Genomic DNA, 21,699 nt, shown 5'->3' with positions numbered 1-21,699 from the left:
TTTACTGTTATTCATATGCTCAGCTCATTAATCCACCTCACTCTAACTGCAATTTTTTTCAGTTGGCAAGAAAAGTTTCTCACCCATTTTCTGTGTATCCATAGCCTGGAATGTGAAGCAGTCAGCTCCCCACCCTCCCCCCGACAATCTGTTAAATTGGATTGAGGTCAAAATCGAATCATAGTTTGCTACTTTCTCCAAAAAGCATTCTGTGACCTAATTAACTCTTTGATCCAACTTTTCTGTACTCCGGTTGCCACAAAGACTGAAGCTCCTGAGCAAGATCTGGGCAGTCCTCCCGTATCCAGGCTGGCAATACGTAATTCTGAAAGGGATTTTGTTTCAAGTCAGGCTAGGTTCATAAAAGACATCAGCCCACATGTGACCTAGTATTTCAGAGCTTCAACGAACTCTCCTACCTTTCAAAGTTCTGACACAGAAACTGTACTTCACAGACTTTGCAAGCAATGAAAACCCAACTCTAAGAAGCACTGGCACTGGGCTAGATGTGCCAACCTTAGCTAAGGATACCAAAAGCATTAGATTCCTTTCTACCCTCCATTTATTATGGATTCCATCATCTGGGACTGAAGAAGAGTGGAAAAGGGCCAGACTTTGTGACATACAAACTGACTTTAGCCAGATTAATATCTGAGCCTGTTTTGATGTCTAAAGTAAGTGATAATATCTATCACTACAGACTGGTTAGGGGCATTAGGTGAGAAGTGAAAATATCTAGTGGCATTTGTGGTCAAACTGCTTTCTGCGCCTTAAGGTTTTGGGTGAGAGGGAGGAGAGAGGGGGAGGAAGGAGGGAGTGACCTTTGCCACCAACAGAAAAGCCACTAGGTTCCCTCTTAATTCTTCACCTAATGGTGAATAAGACATTATGGTAGATAGTTCAGAAGAAAAACAAAAGCCCATTTATGAACATACTAGGAGAGATATTGTCAACACCAATTTTTGAAGATACAAAAATTAATGTAACTTTACCTGAACAGAAGCAGCCTTTTGTTTTACCCCCACTTTCAGCAGCCTGGACAAACATTAGCAAAGTCTACGATGCAGACTAATTCCTGGGTTACAAAAGATGACCGTGAAAGATGCCTAAGAACTTCAGGCTTCTCTTCCATCCCTTCCCTAGCATCACACTTGGGCTGAGCTGCCCAAAGACACATTTTCTTGTTCATTCATCTTCCCTTTTTCTCCTGCCCCACACAATTCCACCCAATGGCCGGTCTCAGGACGGGGAGCATCCTTTGTGCTAGTCTGGATGTTCCTCAGGGCTCTCTGGGTCCCAGGGGCATGGGACCACTGCAGTCAGGACTGAAGTAGGAAACAAATGGGACCCTAGGTTGGACAGCTGGTGTTTAGTTAACTGGAGTAAAACAAACTTTGTCCCCTCACCCAGATACTCCAAGAACAAAGAGAGTGGCAGAAGCCAAGCTCTGCTGAAGTAGAGATAAGATGACCACTCCTGAGGTCAAGGAAAACTTCCTTAGGCACACATCCGCAGGAAAGCTCCTTGGGGATCAACATGGGAGAGGACACCACTCCATAATAATGGTGGACATACCTTCACAGGCTTCTGTAGTGGGATCCATCTTAGCAAAAAGATTCACACTCATGTTAGCAAGTGTCCTAGGACTGGTCATGTGTGAAAAAGTAATAAGATAATTGGTCAAAGATAAACAAAGACCCAGAAGGATTATAATATATAAGGGATTTAAACCACCTCTTTATGCTGCTGCTGCTGCTGCTAAGTCGCTTCAGTCGTGTCCAGCTCTGTGCGACCCCATAGACAGCAGCCCACGAGGCTCCCCCATCCCTGGGATTCTCCAGGCAAGAACACTGGAGTGGGTTGCCATTTCCTTCTCCAATGCGTGAAAGTGAAGTTGCTCAGTCCTGTCTGACTCTTAGCGACCCCATGGACTGCAGCGCACCAGGCTCCTCTGTCCATGGGATTTTCCAGGCAAGAGTTCTGGAGTGGGTTGCCATTGCCTTCTCCAACCTCTTTATGGGACTACCCTAAAGATCCACTAGTTATCTGAGCTCCCACTGCAGGGGGCATGCGTGCCATCCTTGGACAGGGACTAAGATCTTGCAAACCATGTGTCTCAGCCAAAAAAAAAAATTTTTTTTTCAAGTGTTTAACTGGGAAAATGAAATCCTTAAAAAAAAAAAAAAGAAAGAAAGAAAGAAAAGAAAAGAAAATCGTCTCTTTACTATGCACCTCCTCACCAGAGAGGATGCCCATACCCTTTTTCTCAGACTATCTATTTCTGTCTTGCTTCTGACTTAAATAAATAAATTGCTTGTCTGTGTGCTCTCCCATATGTTACGCTGTGTCCCTAATAATAAACTTTGTACCTGTGTCTACAGTGTTTGCCTTTTTGAAACATTTTTTGATTTGTCGGGGGCGGGGGGGAGAGGAGGCCAGGAGAGAGCCAGAGCCACTGTTTCTAGCCTCCAGCCCTGGCGGTCCAGAGGCCAGGATTCCTGGCTTTCATCCAGGATGTCCATGTTCAACTCCTAAGAAGGGATCTAGGGTTTCTCTTGAGGGGCTGGCTGCTGCGAGATCAGGACCACTTTCCATTCTTCCTCCGAGGCCCTGATTACCCTCAGAACTAAGACTCCACCTTCCAAGCAGCGCAGCTCTCCGCCTCCTCACCCCCACCCAAGTCCCCGCAGGGTCACCGAGGGGCGGAGGCTGGTCACTGCCCGGGAATGACCCCGGCCAGCACGAGCCCGGGCGGGGAGAGGACGAGAGCGCGCGCCGGGCGCGGCCCCGCCCCATCGCCAGATGCGGCGCCATGGGTGCGCGGTGATTGGCCGGCACTGCCGCTGGATGAATGGGGTGACCGTGGCGGCCGAGCTGGGCGGGGGATGCGGAGGGCGGAGGGCGCCGGGCGGGGGCGGCACCGCCCTGCGCCGCTGCGGGCAGTTAACGGTCCCCACGCCCTGCGAGTGGAGGAGGGGTCCGGGACGGGCTCTGGTCCCCGGGCCCGGCGAGGGTGTGGGGGCCCGGAAGTGATGGAGGATCTGGAGGGGGTGCGGTCCAGACTTGGGGGCGGGATATTGGAGTAGCGAGGAAAAGCCGCGCCGGCCCTCTTTGGCGACACAGCGCCTGTCCACCGCCGAGGATCCCTCCTGGAGACTCGGAGCACGTTGTGTAAATATGGCTCGGACGGAGCTCTTCGGAGGAAGGGCTACGTTAGGAATCCATGTCCGGACACGCAGCGTTTTTCCATCCCTCCACCAGTACCCTGTTTTGACTTCACATTTTACACTGGGCCATCCAGCAAGTGTCTGTTGAGCACATACTTTATGCCCGGCACACCCCAGTGAACAAGGCGGACTTGTTTCTGCCATCCCGAAGTTTAAAGGCTAATTGGGAAGGTAGGGATAAAATTAGTAAGCAAAACAATCGCAGGTTGTGTGAAGAGCTGTGAACTGAGTGTAAACTAGTGGCCGAGGGAAAAGCGACTCCTGAGGCGGGACTGATTTTAGCCGGCGTAATAGGAGAGATCTATCTGAAAAAGGGACTTTTAAGTTGAGACAGGAAAAGGGGAGATGGGCAGTCTGTTAACTACAGCCTTTGCAAAGGCTCTGCTGCCTCAAGACCCTTTTCTCATTCTCTCCAATATCTGAATTTCTGTGGCACCTTTTTATGCACTTCTTAAGGTACATCACCTTTTATTTTTAACCAAGTATTGTAGTTTTATTATCTCAATTTTTGGCACACACCATGTCCCCTAGAAACAATCAGTAAGTATCAACTTAGTATCCACTGACTTTCAGATACCCTAATAAATGCCCCGGTTAATTTAAAAAGTGAGCAGGCTATTCATGAATGTACCTTGAATATTCATTTTGTTCTTTCCTACTTGTGCTATATATTCATTATGCATGCATGCTAAGTCACTTCAGTCGTTCCCGATTCTATGCGACCCCATAGACAGCAGCCCACCAGGCTCCCCCATCCCTGAGATTCTCCAGGCAAGAACGCTGGAGTGGGTTGCCATTTCCTTCTCCAATGCATAAAAGTGAAAAGTGAAAGAGAAGTCCCTCAGTCGTGTCCGACTCTGCGACCTCATTGACTGCAGCCTACCAGGCTCCTCCATCCATGGGATTTTCCAGGCGAGAGCACTGGAGTGGGTGCCATTGTCTTCTCCATACATTCATTATAGCACCCCTAATCCCTAGTCTATGGGAATTTTTCCTGATTTACTTAACCACAACCCAACTTTCCAGGCTTTCAGCTTTCAGAGCTTAATTCTTAATTGGCTGACCCAGTAAAATAAATGGGTACACTCATTAGTGATGAAAGTACAATGCATTATTCTTACCATATAATTGTGTTTGTTTTTGTGTTTTAATAGTAACCTGTAATGCCTCAATTCAAGGTTTTTGTTGCTCAGTGGCTAAGTCGTGTCTGACTCTGCAACCCCATGAACTGCACCACGCCTGCTTCCCTGTCTTTCACTGTCTCCCGGAATTTGCTCAAACCCATGTCCGCTGAGTCGGTGATGCCATCCAACCATCTCCTCCTCTGTCGACCCCTTCTCCTCTTGTCCTCAGTCTTTCCCAGCATCAAGGTCTTTTCCAATGAGTTGACTCTTTGCATCTGGTGGCCAATGTATTGGAGTTTCAGCTTCAGTATTAGTCCTTCCAATTCTGAATCAATATTCAGAATTGATTCCTTTAGGATTGACTGGTTTGATACCCTTGCTGTCCAAGGGACTCTCAAAAGTCTTCTTCAGCACCACAATTCGAATGTATCAATTCTTTGGCACTCAGCTTTCTTTATGGCCCAGCTCTCACATCTGTACATGACTACTGGAAAAACCATAGCTTTGACTATCCGGACCTTTGTCGGCAAGATGATGTCTCTGCTTTCTAATACACTGTCTAGGTTTCTCATAGCTTTTCTTCCACGGAGCAAGAGTCTTTTAATTTCATGGCTGCAGCCACCATCTGCAGTGATTTTGGAGCCCAAGAAGATAAAACCTGTCACTATTTCCACATTTTCCCCAACTATTTGCCATGAAGTGATGAGACTAGATGCCATGATCTTAGTTTTTCTAATGTTGAGTTTTAAGCCAGCTTTTTCACTCTCCTGTTTCACTTTCATCAAGAAATTCTTTTGTTTCTCTTTGTTTTCTGTCATTAGAGTGGTATCATCTGCATATCTGAGGTTGTTGACATTTCTCCCAGCAATCTTGATTCCATCTTGTGAGTCATCCAGCCCAGCATTTCACGTGATGTACTCTGCATATAAGTTAAATAAGCAGGGTGACAATATACAGCCTTGACATATTGCTTTCCCAATTTTGAACCAGTCCCTTGTTCCATGTCTGATTCTAACTGTTGCTTCTTGATCTTGTATGGTGGTCTGATATTCCCATCTCATAGGAATTTTCCACAGTTTGTTGTGATCCACACAGTCAAAGGCTTAAGCAGAGTCAATGAGGCAGAAGTAGCTGGGGTTTTTTTGGAATTCCCTTGCTTTTTCTATGATCCAACAGATGTTGGCAATTTGATCTCTGGTTCCTCTGCCTTTTCTAAATCCAGCTAGTACATCTAGAAGTTCTCAGTTCAGGTACTGTTGAACCCTAACTTGATGGATTTTGAACATTATCTTGCTAGCATGTGAAATGAGTGCAATTGCGCTGTAGTTTGAACACTCCTTGGCATTGCCTTTCTTTGGTATTGGAATAAAAACTAATTCAAAGTAATAAATAAAAATTGGAAGCACTTGACTAACCCCCTGACTTGAAAAAATGTTTATTGATGTCAGAATGAAAATGAGGGTCTCTTTCCAGTAAGCCCTCATTCAATGCAGTAGCAGTTTAATTTGATTCGAGGATGGCCTGTCTTGATCACTATCTCCTCCTTTTCAAATGGGGCAGCCTCTCCCCATATGTATAAAATTGTTTTGTGTGATAACAGAAAACCATAATGGGAAAGGCAAGCTCTTGCAGCTGGAATATTGACCTAGTTATCAAAATACTAGGCATATCTAGATTGTTCTGACAAGTAAAGTAAATAGGTTTTATCTCAATTCTTCTGTCTCTGATTTCTGTTTTTAAAAGTAAACTACTGATGCTATCTTCATGTGTACGTGCTCAGTTGCTTCAGTTGTGTCTGATTCTTTTGCAACCCCGTGGACTGTAGCCTGCCAGACTTCTCTGTCCATGGGGATTCTCCAGGCATGAATACTGGAGTGGGTTGCCATGCCCTCCTCCAGGGGATCTTCCCTACTTGCGTCTCACAGCTCCTGCATTGGCAGGCAGATTCCTTACAGCTAGCACCACCGTAGGATGCATACCTACTGTTTTATAACAATTATCTCAAAACAGTGGCTTGAAACAACAGTTTTTTGGTTTTGTTTTGTTTTTTCCTTCTTTTCTGTCAAGCCACTTGGCTTAAGGGATATTAGTTCCCCAACCAGGGATTGAACCCAGACCAGAGCAGTGAAGAAAAGAGGAAAAGGGGGTGACAGAGGAGGCAATTGCTGGATAGCATCACCGACTCAATGGGTATGAGTTTGAGTGAACTCTGGACGATACAGAAGGACAGGGAAGCCTGGCGTACTGCAGTTCATGGGGTCACAAAGAGTTGGACATGAATTAGCAACTGAACAAAAACAGCAATATGGCAGTGAAAGCGCCAAGTCCCAACCACTGGACTACCAGGGAGTTCTCACATTTTTAACTCAAAGCTTCTATATATGAGAAATCAGTGTGTTGCTTACTTAGGTGGGTTCTCTTCTCCAGGGCTTTTCACAGACTATACCCAAGATGCCCACAAGTCAGGATAAAAGATGCCCTCAGGGCCTGTAATCATCTCAAAGCTTCAGTGGGTAAAAATCCACTTTCAAGCTCACCCAAGTGGTTGGTGTCAGGATGCTGTTCCTTATAGACTGTCACATTGAGGATTTGAGTTCCTAGTTGTCTATTGGCTAGAGGTGACCCTTAGCTTCTTATTATGTGAACATTTCCAACATGGTACTTATTTCAACAAAGCCTGCAAGTCAAGAAGCTATATTTATTTATTTGGCTGTGCTGGATCAAAGTTGTGGCTCACAGGAGCTTCAATCTTCCTTGCAGCATATGGAATCATTTGGTTTTGGCATGCAAGCTCTTAGTTGTGGCATGTGGGATTTAGTTCCCTGACCGGGGATCAAGCCCGGGGCCCCTGCACTGGGAGTTTGGAGTCTTGGCCACCAGACAACTGTGGAAATCCCAGAAGTCACTTTTTGCCTATCTAATCTTGGAAATGTCATTCCATCATTTTTGCCATGTTCTTTCTGTTAGGAGCAAGTTACTAGGTCTTTCAGTTAGGAGCAAGTTACTAGATCTAGTCCATAGACATGAAGATCAGGTGCCAGAGATTACTGGAGGCACTTTCAGAAGCTGCCTACTACATTATGAAAGAACATTAAACTGCTGAAATAAACTTGGGCCTCCCAAAGTCTCTCATGAATATCCTGAAACAGCCTACTATGTTTTATTTGATGTCTTTATCATGAAGAAAGTAACAGTCTTTGGAAATCTTGTTCAGTAAACATTCATTGAATATCTACTATGTATCTGGCATAGCATAATGCTAGAGAACAAAGATAAATGACATGTCTTCTGGCCTTAAGTTAAGGAAGAGATGTATAAGCAAATCATTGCAATATTAACATTGTAAGTGATAAAACAAAGGCCTGTACAGAATGCTCTGATTACACGGAGAATAGGAAAGAGACATTTTGTCCTAGGTCACATCAGAAAGTAAAAAGGGTGCAGGAAGGTGCAGAGAAAAGTGAGAAGATTAGATACAGATTAAGACTATGTAGAAATTAATCTTACTGATCAGCAAAATACACAAATAACAAGATATTATTGTACTTCTAATTTTCTAGACTTTAAATAACTTTATGTCTATAGGGTATCAATCTGACAATAGAATGTATTCATTCTATTGAAATACATCTGACGCAAGTCAATGCATCATTTAAACATTCAGATCAGAAGACAATACTACAAAACCATTAAACCTGAAAGAGAGTTGACTGAGTAAATCTGACATTAAGAAATATATGAAATTAAAATATATATATATTCTTCAACACCAGATGCCAAGCAATAGTTTACAGACATAACTGCACAGCAACATATACTTATAGATTTAATTTGAGACTTAAGATGTCACATTCACGCTCAAGGAAATTTGAGATTGTGAAATGAAATGGCGTTGCCCGTTTTTGACGTGTAAGAACACGTCTAGCTCTGCAGGTACACAAAGGAATAAATTTTAGGACATGTTATGCCTAAAACTAATATATTACATAACCTAGAACAATTAAACCAATTATGGCTAATGTTTGGGAAACTTGTTTTATAAATGACAGAATTAGACCAAAGCATATACTGTACTATATCACTAGCACCCAAGCCATCTAGAACCCACAGCTCAAGCAGGACATAGTCCACATAAGCATGCTCTTAACAACAGAACCACATCACTGCTCTTTGCCAGTTGCGCATAGTTTTTAGCTAGAAGTGTGGTTATCATCTGCTTTTGTCTACTTTCTAGAATTCTTTAGCTCTTTCATATGTTGTAGAATGAAATATATCAATTAAGAAATTTCTGTTTCGATAACCAGAAAAGTAAAAGACACATTGAGAAGCTTTCCTGATACAAGATCGTGTCTTTAGCATAGCTCAGCTTGTAAAGAGGTTGAGGACTGAGACCTGAATTCAATCTTAATTCTGCACTAACTGGCTTTGCAATCTTGGGTATGTCACTTAACTCTTCTGTGGCCCAATTTTCTCATCTCATTATGGTGCTGAAAGGGTAAAAGGAGAGTGTAAATGGAAAAGGTTTTAGAAATTTATGAGTAGTAAAAGGAAAAAGAACTGGTACCAAATTTGACTCATCATCTAAATAATTATCATAAGTCTGTACTTCAAAAGAAAGTACTTGATATTCAAGATAACTGATACATTTATAGAAGAATCAGTCAAGTCGCTCAGTCATGTCTGACTCTGACCCCATAGACTGCAGCACACCAGACTTCGCTGTCCATCACCAACTCCCGGAGCTTGCTCAAACATGTCTATTGAGTCAGTGATGCCATCCAACCATCTCAACCTCTGCTGTCCCCTTCTTATCCTGGCTTCAATCTTTCCTAGCATCAGGCTCTTTTCCAATGAGTCAGTTCTTTGCATCAGGTGGACAAAGTATTAGAACTTCAGCTTCAGCATCATTCCTTCCAATGAATATTCAGGCCTGATTACCTTTAGGATTGACTGGTTTGATCTCCTTGCAGTCCAGAGACTCTCAAGAATCTTCAGCACCACAGTTAAGATGTTCATACCAATTTACGACAATGGTTTGCCTTTTTCATCACAACCAGAGTTACAGTCTTTTATCCTCTTTTAAAAGGTTAGGTATTCTCTTAGAATGTGTTAACTTTTCAGATTTTTTTAAATTTTATTTGTTTACTTATTTCTGGCTGCACTGGGTTTTCATCGGTGGGTGGGTGCTTTTCTCTAGTTGTGGAGAGCCCCAGGGGCTACTCTCGAGTTGCGTGCTCGGCCTTCTCATTACGGTGGCTTCTCTTATTGTGGAGCACTGGTTGTTGACATGTGGGCCTCAGCAGCTGCGTCGCGCAGGCTCTGGAGCACAAGCTCAATAGTTGGGGTGCACGCCCAGGCTTAGTTGCTCCACGGCATGTGGGATCTTCCAGGACCAGGGATTGAACCCATGTCCCCTGCATTGGCAAGCAGATTCTTAACCACTGGACCACCAGGGAAATCCCTAACTTTTCAGATTTTAACATTTCAGAAAGGTGGCAGGAAAAAAACATCATAATGGGGAACAGAAAAATAATACCCATCAATAGTAATTTTTAAAATTATTGTACTTGGTATTTTTTTTCTCTTAGACTTCATTTTTGGCCAAGTGGTACCTAGTACAAACATATCTTACTGATCTTCGTTTCAGTTTTCTATTCATTTGTTCCTCAATTTATCCACTGAATAAGTGTAAGTATTGCCTGAGGTCCTACCAGGTGCCAAGCAGTGTTCCAAGTGCTGAGGTTTCAAGCAGTGGTGAAGAGAACAGTCTGTGCTCTCAGTAAGTTAATGGGGGGATGAGGATAAATACATATTAAAAGTGAATTATGCTACGTCTAACAATAAGTGCTAGGGAGAGAAAAAAAAAAGCAGAGTAAAAGCTTCCAGAATGGGGGAGGCAAAGAGGGAGATTTTACAAATTTAGAGAGTGATCAAGGAGAACTCTCTAAAAAGAGGACATTTAAAGAGATCAGAGTGAAGCCAGGGTTAAAGCCTCAGAGATTTCTGGGTTAGATTATTCTGGGCAGAATTTTGCTGATGCATGGAGATAAGATGTGAAAGAGAGAGAGGAGTTAAACATAACTCTAAGGTGTTTGTTTTGAAAACACCCCAGGGGGAGCAAGTCTGGGGAAAAATCAAGAGCTCATTTTTATTTATTATTCTCAGTTTGAGATAACTTTTAGACAGACACCAAGAGAAGGAGTCACAATAGGCAGTTAAGAATATAAGTCTGGAATTCAGGGGAAAGGTCCAGGCTGGAGAAAATACATTTGAGAGTTAGTAGATTATAGATGGAATCTAAAGCCATTAAAAGGGAAGTGATAACATCACTTGAGAAGTAAAGATAGAGATGAGGACATAGATCCTTTCTTTCATTATCCAGTTGCTCCTAGATAGAATACTAAATACTCTAAAATGAAGTGGAGAAGACAAGACCAGAGAATCCAGAAATAGTTCAAATTGTTTACATTCGGCAGATATTTATGAGCATCTGCTATTTGCCAGAGGTTCTGCTAGTTGTTGGGTAGCAACATGGTAGCCAGGCATGGGCAGTGCCTTCCAGTAGCTCACATCCATCAAGATGACAGGAATAGAGATAAATCTGGGTACATGTTGACCAGCAATAAAGAGGAGTGACAGCAAAGTAACAATGGAAGTACGAACTAATTCCAAGGTCTGAGAAGGAAAGGAAACTTCCTTTTAATCTCTCTCTCCTGCAAAGACAAAGCAGGCCAATGGGAACCCCAGCAACAAGATAACAGAAAACACAAATTAGAAAAGAAGAAAAAAGTAGGATCACAGGGAAGAAAAACATAAGGCAGAGATTGAATAGCCTCAACCTTAGCTATAAACTAGCTTATGAAAGTGAAAGTATAAGTCACTCAGTCATGTCTGACTCTTTGGGATGCCATGGACTGTACCTGCCAGGTTCCTCTGTTTATGAAATTCTCCAGGCAAGAATACCAGAGTGGTTTGCCATGTCCTCCTTAAGGGGATCTTCCCAACCCAGGAACTGAAGTCAGGTCTCCTGCATTACAGGCAGATTCTTTACCATCTGAGCTACCAGTTAACTAGCTTATACCTGGCCTATATTTTAATCAGAATTCAAATGTCCAGAGGCAAACAGGGGCTTACATTTTATTACAAAGGACAGGTTTCAGTGAGTTGTACAAATACCTTCACAGCATATATGGTATTTCATCTTTAAATCAAACAACACTCCTTAGAATGGTATGCTGGTGAAACTTTCAATCATATTTCTTAATTCAACTTCAGATGTTGTAACAATAGAAAAAAAAATGTCCAGTATTTCTCAATACTGAAGCAACCTTCTGATACAAATGGAAGTGTATGGTTGGAGGAGGTCTGGGATCACTGAAGGGAAAATGTTGCCAGAATTTAAAAAATAGAGAAAAGCAGGAGGAGAAAGAAGAGAAGGAATAAAACAGTCGACTATTACATGAAGGTAATTCAACAATCCCTTTCTGGGGGACTCCAGGGATGCTTTATGGAACCAAGCAAGAGATACAGGGCTTTGTATGGCACCTACTTAGGTTCATTTTTGACAAGTTGGTTGTCAGGTTTGGAATGACTTCACCGCAGGGTGTAGGACCCAACTTGGTTGGGAAGTTGAGTCTGACACTCACTAACATACTTTTCTTGAACCCTGGCATGGAGTCCTAGCCATTCTTTTGATTAAATATATATATATATACAGCCAAAGTTAAGTTGGAGATGGTGGTGCAGATGGAGTAACTCATACTGAGGTCATGGTAGCCAGTTTACACTGCACGGCATAAGATGAGTTAGGTGAGGGCAGAAGTTCCTCCCTGAATTATATATGTATTGGGAGCCCTAAGTCTCTGGATAGGGAGAGAATGAGAACATGACCTTACTAGCTTAAGTTTGAGAGGAGTCAACAGTCTTGGGATCTATCTGACAGAGTTTTGGAGTGCAGGAGCAGGAAATAGAAGTACCAGTGTGATGATGGTAAGGCAGGGATAAGAACTCACATACTTATTAAAAACATATTTACTAAGCTCTTATTATATATCAGGACTGTAGTAATATCTGAGAATAAATAATGATAAAAATTCAACACATAGTAAACTCCCTTCCAATAGACTTTGCAGTCTAAAGTAGGGGTCTTCAAAGTGGAGGTACAAGCACCCCACAGACTGAACAAGGTGTGGCAATCAGGAAGCTACAATGCAGAGTGAAAAACACCCTGATGGAAGCCCAGATACACAGACAATAACTAAGGCGCGTTTGTCAAGAGCGTGTGAAAAGACACCCTTTGGGAGATAGGAATAAAATAATAAACTTTATATTTACTTTTGCCTTAAAATGAGAAAAAAATTAATATTTAATGTATGACAACGGTTATATAAGTCCGTATGCATGCGTGCTAAGTCTCTTCAGTCGTGTCTGACTTGGTGCGACGCTATGGACTGTAAGCATGTCAGGCTCCTCCATCCATGGGATTCTCCAGGCAAGAATACTGGAGTGGGTTGCCATGCCCTCCTCCAAGGAAATCTTTCCAAACCAAAGATTGAACTCAGGCCTCTTATGTCTCCTGCATTGGCAGATGGATTTTTTTTACCACTAGCACCACCTGGGAAGCCCAAATAAGTCCATAATTAAAAATAAATACAAATTTGGTGGCTCAGATAGTAAAGTATCTGCCTGCAATGCAGGAGACCTGGGTTCGATTCCTAGGTCAGGAAGATCCCCTGGAGAAGGAAATGGCAACCCACTCCAGTATTCTTGCCTGGAGAATTCCATGGACAGAGGAGCTGGGCAGGCTATAGTTCATGGGGTCTCAAAGAGTTGGACATGACTGAACCAACAACAGATATTTTGATAGTATGGGTTTAAAACATTTTATTGATAGGTAAACACAATAAAAACAATTCTGTGTGGTATAAAACTTGAGATTTTTGGAATATCAAGTTACATTTGAAAATTTTAAAACCTGGAAAGATAGATTCGGATAGGGTGACAGAGTTTTGAACCAGCTCTGGCCTTGAACTTCCAGCTGAAGAGTGAAGAGTTAGGGAGACATCTTTGCTCAACTCTTCTATGCCTCTGACAGATGCTTTTTCACATACCCCTTGACAGAAAGGTATTCATCAATTTATGTATCTTGACTTCTGTCAAAGCAGTTTACCGTTCTGCACAGTAGCTGTTTCCCGACTGTATCATTTTACATGGGGAGGGAATTCTTGAAGTTTTTTACACCAAGCATAACATTGCAAACTGCAGTCAGTGTTTGTGGAGTAGAATGGCAATCAGATATTTAAAAATCTTAGTTATTTTGTGTATGTTTGTGTACATTATCTAATTTGTGTATAGTTTCAACATCTGAATTCTTACGGCAATGGGCAATGGCCCAGTGCCTAGAACACACCTGGAAAGTGATAAACATCACATTGTAAGTATGTAAAATAAATTTACCTGCATTAAATAGTTGGCTATGTCGGATCCATGGGCTTTGGGTAACAGAAATACAATTAGAGTGCACGGGGAGAAAGATTCAATTTCTGAGACCTGACATGAAGAAAGCATAGGATACTAGGATGATGAAGGCCTTACATTATCCAAATATCAATGAAACAGCAAGGGTCTACTCATGCCCCGAACACAAAGCACTTTGCCTTATGTGCTTGTATTTGTCTAGTTGAAAAGATGTCACTTACTCCCTCACCTTATTTCCTACAAAAAGTCTTGAGGAGAAATGGAGTTGGCAGTGGTCACTAAGGGAGAATCAGGATCCCTAAGAAAAATCACGGTAAATCTACCAACAAGGAGTTAAGCTATAGCATCAGTTTCCAGCGCTTTTTTTGTTGCTGTCCTATTTCGTTAGCTCTAATACTCTCCCTAGGCATTTAACCCTTTCATCTAAAACCAAGAACTGGCTCCCTTCCAGAACCCGCGAGGAGGCAGCACCACAGTGGGCGTCTGCCGTCCAAACACAGCCACACAACCCTGCCAGGCCTGGCACTGAGAGAAACAGAGTTCAGGGCATCGGGAACTTCACCGGTGCTATTGCGCAGGCTCTGCGTTCCACGCAGGCTTATTAGGAAGAAAGCGGATAAAATTGTCCAGAGACACGTGAACCAGAGGGGACCAACCCGGACCACTGCTCTCCACTGCATCGGATTCTGGAATTTACAATCACGAAAGTTCTATTGTTTCACGATTGGCTCCCAGGCCGCATGACATCATAGCGCTAGATTCGGCCTCCGGGCGGCGATTGGCTGGCCGCGCCATTGTGACGTCACGGTCAGCCCACGTTCTGATTGTAGATACCCGGCGCCTTCCTCTTCCCATCGCGGCTGCTCCTGCTGGCCGGTGCCTCCCTCCAGCCTCCTCCCGGCTCGGCTGGTCCCCGGGCTCCGCCGCCACCGCCGCCTAGCCGCTTCTCCGAGCCGCCGCTGCGCTCTGCCTAAGAGGTAAGCGGGCGGCTCCGGAAAACTTCGGCTGGCCGCCGCTCGGCCATGACACCCGCGCCGGCGCGCGGCCGGCACCGAGGGATGCGACCCCGCTGTTGGGTTCTGAACCCGGTGCGCACGAGCGACTGCCGGCCCGGCCCGCGCTGCGCCCGCGTGGCGAAGGAGCCCGCCGGACCCGGGTCTCAGGGCGCGACGGCAGGCGCCCCGGCCGTTTCTGCGAGATGCTGTCTCACCTGTTTAGCGGTGGAAGCCGCCGGCAGGCAGTGTGCCCACTGACTGGCGCGGCGGGAACGCACCCGGCTCCCCTACGCGAGGCAGGGCGGGTGGGCTCTGCGCTCGGGTTCACCCGCCCGGGTTAGATGAACGCGCGGCCGGAGATCCAGGGGAGAGCCCCGAGAGCGATCGCGCTTCCTCGGAGAACAAAACCCCCGTGAGCCGGGAGAACCGCCGGGCGGTCGCGGCGTGGGTCGGTCCCCTCGGGCCTTTCGTTTTCTCTCTTGCCCTCCCGTCTCTGCCCCCGACCGGGAGGCGAGCCCGCTAGCCTCGGAACACTTTGGGTTTTATTAAAACCAGATAACTGTAGCCAGCGGTCCTCGGAGAAGATGAGGCCGGTGGGGAAGCGCGGGGGCGGGGACTCAGGAACAACCTGGGCTACTCCTGAGGGAATCCGGGCTCGAGGGCGGTGGGGTCGCGGGCTGGAGCAGCTCGCGGCCGGGTCGTGCCTGCTGCGAGTAGCAAGGAAAAGTCCTGTTTTACAGTTTAAACGCAGATAAGACTCGCCCCCCACCCTACCCCAGCGTTCGCAAGCCCGCCTTGGGGTGGAGGGAGTCGTGACTGGAGCAAGACTTGTTCTTCAGAATTGTGTCTTGCCACCAAGCGTTCCATGCCCTTGCACTTTTAGGGTGATGGTTTCCCCTGCTCACGACTGTAGTTGAGCTCAGCTCTTGGCTTCTTGATTGCAAATTTGGATAATGCACTTGGCCCACTTTGGGGTGGGGGTGGGGAGTCCCGAATGGAAGAATCCAGTGCATGACCTACGAACTGGGCTGCGGAACCTGGTGTTTCGACGGGAGAGTGGTGGGGAGCCTTAATTCTTTAATAGCGGGACCGGTGGCAGGAAGTGCTTTCTTTACTGGGTGGCACGGAAGAGCTCGTGTTGCTTGTTAGGTTTTGTAACTTGTTTCCCTAACCACTCAGTAGATAACCTGTTGGTTGCACTTGTTTTGCTGTCGCTCAGCCGACAGCACTTGGGGCAGAATCTAGAGATACGGACACAGCCGGTTTGGCATTCGGTGGCTGTGGATGAACAGTTTAACTTTCCATCCGCGGTGAGGGGACAAGCGCATCACTGTTTCAGTCCGCTTGGATGCTGCCCGGGATTCTCCAGGGAAAGTTCAGCACTTGAAAGAGAAATGTCATTCGTGTCCCTCTTGCATTCTTACCCTAGATTGTAACTTCTCATCGACAGGAAGTTTTTCTGGACAGAGTCTCTTTTTCGCTTTTTCTTTTTTGTTTCTAACTGAGGACAAAAGGAGGAATGTTATTGATGGTAACTGATGACTAGTTTTACAGAATATAGAACAGAACTTAGCTGAAAGTGAAAGTGTATTACAATTTGATAGTCCGATTTTTTTTTTTTTTTTTCAAGAAGAGACCCTCATTACTTCAGACTCTGTCCTCAGCTTCTTGACTCAATTTCGAAATCATTTCTGTTCAGGGTTTCATGTTGCAGAATTGTTAGGGATTCCATGAGATGATATAGTTGAAAGTGCCCAGCATGGGGGCTTGCCAAATAGTGCTTTGATAAATGTTTCTTCTTCACTTATTTTTCTTCTTGGGGAAGGGAAGTGAGGTTTAGGGGATGTGGCCAGGAATAAAGCTGGAGAATCTCAAATAACTGGGAAAATATTTAAAATTAGGTTTTCACAGACACTAATTCCAGTATTCCAGCAAAGCTGCTTTTGAAAATGAGGTGAGTTATCTCTTTTCCTGGGATCAACTGAGCTTTTTCTTTGGGGGGAGGGGTGTCAGAATTCTTAATTTGGGGGTGTTTGCAAGGATCTCTTTGCCACTACCTCCTCATTTTCTCTCAGGATAACTGTTGATTGTCCTCCTGTTTGTAGAAGTGAGTATCAGTCCTTGGGTGTCTTATTTCCAACTTGAATTACAGAAATCACGACAAAGCTGTTTTCCATCTTTTAGGGTGACTTTGATGCCTAAGTAGATAGTAGAGAGTATGAATGATGGTTTTACTTTTTACTCAGTCCCTTACTCAGCCACATCCTGTCCCTCTCCCCTAAGAAAATTTCTAATTATTTTTAAGCCCTCCTTTATGCCTACCAACTCCTTTGTTACTGGTGGGAACAGTTACTGTTTCCATTAGTTACCCAGTGGGTTTTTCTTTGCATACATTCAGTTTGAGGTATTACTGATGTGGGCACCTTCCTATTAATAGTTGCTTTCCATAGATGATTCTTACAGCCTTCCTGTGGGAAGTGATATCCCCTACCTCTTTTATAAAGAATTGAGAACTGAGGCCTAGAGATGCCAGGTGACTTGTCCAAATCATGTAGATCTGCCTCCTGCAACTTACCTGCCCCGTCCTCTGGCCTTGTGCTGCTCGGATTTGTTCAGTGGGCTCTGCCCTTTATGTAACTCTGTTACTCTGTAACTTAAAAATCTAACCTCATGATTAAAGGTCCATCTTCAAGCCTTCCACTATTAACAATTTGCCATCTTTCACATCTGTAAAGTCTGTTCCTTCCTTTTAGCCCACATTTGATTCACTCTTTCTATTAGTTTAATTGGCTTGTCAGTTACTGAGTGTGCGCTGTGTGTGTCTTAGGGTTGTATACAAAGCTGAACAACACAGTTTCTGAAGTAGCTTATACTTTAATTCTTTTACACCTGAACTTAATCTGCGCCTTATACTAGAAGGGGATCAGAAGCAGATTTCTGAGGGGGGGGGGGGGGGGTGCTTGTCTCACTGTATCTGAGAAAGCTTTATGGCAGAGCTTGCCAGGTCATCAGCGCCTCACACTGCCCAGTTAGTTAGGATGCTTTTTGTGCAAGAGACAGAGAACCCAGTGCCAGATGGACTTAAATGACCACCTGACCTGAAAAGTCCCAAAGGCAGAACTTATGTTCTGTTTCTCTGAAGTCTTCTCAGATGTTTGTTAGGTCTATAGGCTGATCTTGCAAGATGACTGCCAGTTACAGTCTAGACCGCCTATTGCCATATTCACATATGGAAACTGCCACCACCTTCCAGAGAGTGTCCTTGGCCTTGATTTAGGCCTTGGTTACTTGAAGTAATAACTAGAACAGTGGAAATCTGATATCCTGGGACCTATCCCAAACTGAGGAAGTGCATTTAAGTTTCACCTCACCTACCTGGCTGCTAAACTACACCTTCAGGGAAAGTCTCTGTGGATATAGGGGTGTGCCAGTATCGGCTATAAGGGCCACCAAGGATGTCAGGCCCCATCAAAGAGAGGATTGAATTAAATGAAATGAAACAGAACAGAATCCACATTTGAATTTCACCTTACCCATCATAGAGGAATCTTACAGGTGCACAGAGGACGGGCATTCTAGGAGAGAAAGTTTAGAGAGCAGACAAGTGCATCATTGGACATTAAAGCAAGTAGCCCAGATGCATGAAGCTGACAGGCAGAAGTGAGAAGAAAGGTTAGTATGACAAGTTGTTGATCATAAGGGTTAACTTTTATTAAACTATTACTACGTGTCAGACTCTGCACTGAGCCCTTACATGGATTTTTCTCAAGTACTATTAGTTGGTACTCTTAAGCATTCCCACTTTACAAGTGAGGAGATGGAGGCTCAGAAGTTTAGATGCTTGCCCAATGTCACAAAGCATTCTAGCCTGGGTGGTCTTGACTTGCTAGGCTAGTGTCTTTCCTGAGATGTTGTCACAAGACCACTGAGACTTTTGGAGTGGAAGGAGTGTATCATGAATGTTGTGCTCCAAGGACATGAGTGTTGTCAGAGTGCGTGGGATGGATTGGTGAGGATGGACATGGGGCATATGTGGGTAGACTGGGAGGCTGTTGGAGCAGGCCAGGCAGTGGTGAGGCCTCACCTGGAGCCACGGCCATGAGCACACACTGGAGCAAGCTAATCGTTTGAGAATGTCTCTACGAGAAGATCTACGCAACTTGAAGACCAGCCGGATTGAGGGCCAGCAAGAGGAAGGGTGCTCTCAGGTGTGGGGGTTAGAAGAACTGCAGTGTCATAGAGGGAGGGAGAGGAGGCTTTGCACTCCAGTGGAAACATCTCAAGGGCCCATGATCCATCCAGACTGGCCTTTCTCCCCCTCTGGTCCCCATTCCTCTTTGCAGCCAGTGTTTGTCTGCCACATTTGAAAAACGTGTTTCCACCGCATCTCATCCATTTTCAGGCAGTTTTTCACCTTTTAACATACCTGGGTAGTGATGCAGCTTGTAATCAGTGGCATGGTAAAATCACACAAGCCCTCTTTCTCATTTTAATATTACTGAAATCAGGGTGCTTGTGGATGAGAAAAGGAAAGTCTCAGTACTGGTGAGTTCGTGGAGTCAGTTGCTGGCAGAGTAAGAACCAAGGCCTCTAGGTCCTCTCATCCACTGAATTACCTAAACTTACATAAAATGAACATTGCCTCGTAATACAGGATTATAGTAAAGCATACACATATTCCTTTGTTTATTGAAGCAGCAGTAATCTGAGAGGTTTGGAAGGTACAGTGATTTGGGTAGGGTGCCCTGTCCTTGTATGGAACCCGGCCGCCCTGGTTTGTTATCCTAAACCTGCCTTCAACCTGAAATCAACTCTGGGCCTTGGTCCTTTATTTCAAACAGTTATACCAAGGTGAATTTCAGGATCCTTTCAGAATGAAAATTTTTTATTTTCGCTTTTGCAGAGAGCAAATCCTTTGCTTCTGTTTGATCAGGGATAGAGAATGAAAGTTGAAATCCTTTAGGTCTTTGAAAGGTAGATGTCAGAAATCAGGGATGGAAATTACAGTTTTCTCTTTAAGAAGTTAAACGTAACCGCTGGAGTTACTCTGGCCTAGCAGAGTTAGTTGTTCAGAGAGGTAGACCCTCCTCATGTTGGGGTTTGTGTCATAGAAGCGCCTTCCCACCCCACCCTGATTTCAACCCATAAACGTTACCATTACCAAGCCGCTTGGTTCCTTCTGGCATGTTTGCTCCATGAGGATACTTTTATTTGACTCGAATACATTTGCTTTTAAAATTGTGCGGCCCCTGGATTGAAAATAGTCATAGTTGCTGAGGTTTTAGGAAGATTGAACCCTGTCCTCCCTGCCCGCTCCCCTTCTTGTCCCATTTGAGCACAGTGATGTGTGATAACCTCAGTGTTTCTTGTATCTTGTTAGACTTCAGTACCTTTTGTTTGATGTCTTCTTGCTGACTGGGGTTTAGAGAATAGTTTTTCACTTAAGATTTCTAGTGCTGGGACTCTCATGCTTTCTCTGATTAGAAAACTGTTTTCTTGAAACAACTGCAGCTTCAAATGACAATCCTGATACTAAGTTCACACTCTCTTGTGAGCACATGCTGGTTGCAGGTTCCATCTCTATGTTACAGTTCTTCCCCCGTTGTCAACACTTTCACCCTGTCAGAGCTAACCTCTGATACGTGCATACTAAACAGACCTAATTAGAGCCACACTGCAGAGTTGGCCACTCTGGTCTTTATCTGAGTTATCCAGAACCCTGGAGTACCTGTTCCTTTTGTCTTGGCACGGCACATGCTCCTATAAAGTAATTGTTGTCAATTTCTCCTTCCCCAAAGAATAGTTCTCATGACACCAAATTCAATAATTATTCATTTGCTTCACTGGGAAGTTTCGCCATGTGCTGATGGCCCTTGGGGGTAGCGTTTAGGGTACCTCTGCTTCAGGCTTTGGCAGAAAAAGTACATTACCTTAATATTTATAGGAGCTGTTGACACTTGTATCTACCCTGTTTTTGAGCTGATATGTACCTCTGTGAAAATTTGAGTTTTCCCCTTACAAAACTTCGAAATGTTTACTATGGATCTAAAGTGCATTTATTAAAAGTATCTACTGCTGCTGCTGCTAAGTTGCTTCAGTCTTGTCCAACTCTGTGCAACCCCATAGATAGCAGCCCATGAGGCTCCCCTGTCCCTGGGATTCTGCAGGCAAGAACACTGGAGTGGGTTACTGTTTCCTTCTCCAATGCATAAAGTGAAAAGTGAAAGTGAAGTCGCTCAGTCATGTCTGACTCTTAGCGACCCCACGGACTGCAGCCTACGAGCAGGCTCCTCCATCCATGGGATCTTCCAGGCAAGAGTACTGGAGTGGGGTGCCATTGCCTTCTCCGAAAAGTATCTACTACACACTTTTAAAAGTTAGCAAACTAGTAGGAAGGGGACTGGAGAAGAGGCCTTTCAGGTTAGCCGCTGCAGGGAACCAGGGGTCCAGCTCTGCCCTGAGAGCTGGACAGGCATTGGTAGGCCAATCACTCCACCTCTTTGAGACTTCTGTGCCTACTTTGGGGCAGAGGGGCTGTTGAGACTATTAGTATTCTACCTAAAAGTTAAGTAGGGGACTGACTGAATTTGATGAGCATCATTAAAAAATCTCTCTATTGACTAGGATGTTCACTGAAGCATTGTCTATAATAGAAGATTGAGTCAGCTGAGTAAGAAGAATGAATGTTCTTCAGAAGAATGAATGATGCTACAGTTGGACAGTGTAATACTTTGGGGCTTATGAAGAGAATGAGGCTGATCTGTGGGGTGCTAAATATACTACATGTTAGGTGCTTTTCTAAGGTGCTTCACCTCCAAGGCCCCCCCATGAGGTCAGTACCCCCAGTTTTACAGATGAGGAAATTAAGGCCCAGAA

General features: G+C 44.5%; 1 protein-coding gene across 2 annotated transcripts in view; it reads left to right on the top strand.

The window, feature by feature from the left end:
* Positions 1–14,673: 14,673 nt before the first annotated feature.
* Positions 14,674–21,699, top strand: part of ELOVL5 (ELOVL fatty acid elongase 5) — a 66,080-nt gene continuing 59,054 nt past the window's right edge. For both annotated transcript variants that reach the window (XM_012100862.5, XM_042237357.2), the window contains exon 1: positions 14,674–14,805. The gene's annotated coding sequence lies outside the window, so the exon portion shown is untranslated. The remainder of the gene's footprint in view (positions 14,806–21,699) is intronic.

Source organism: Ovis aries, chromosome 20 (genome assembly GCF_016772045.2).
Source record: "Ovis aries strain OAR_USU_Benz2616 breed Rambouillet chromosome 20, ARS-UI_Ramb_v3.0, whole genome shotgun sequence".
NCBI classification, from domain to species: domain Eukaryota; kingdom Metazoa; phylum Chordata; class Mammalia; order Artiodactyla; family Bovidae; genus Ovis; species Ovis aries.
This window is presented reverse-complemented; position numbering and strand designations above follow the sequence as displayed.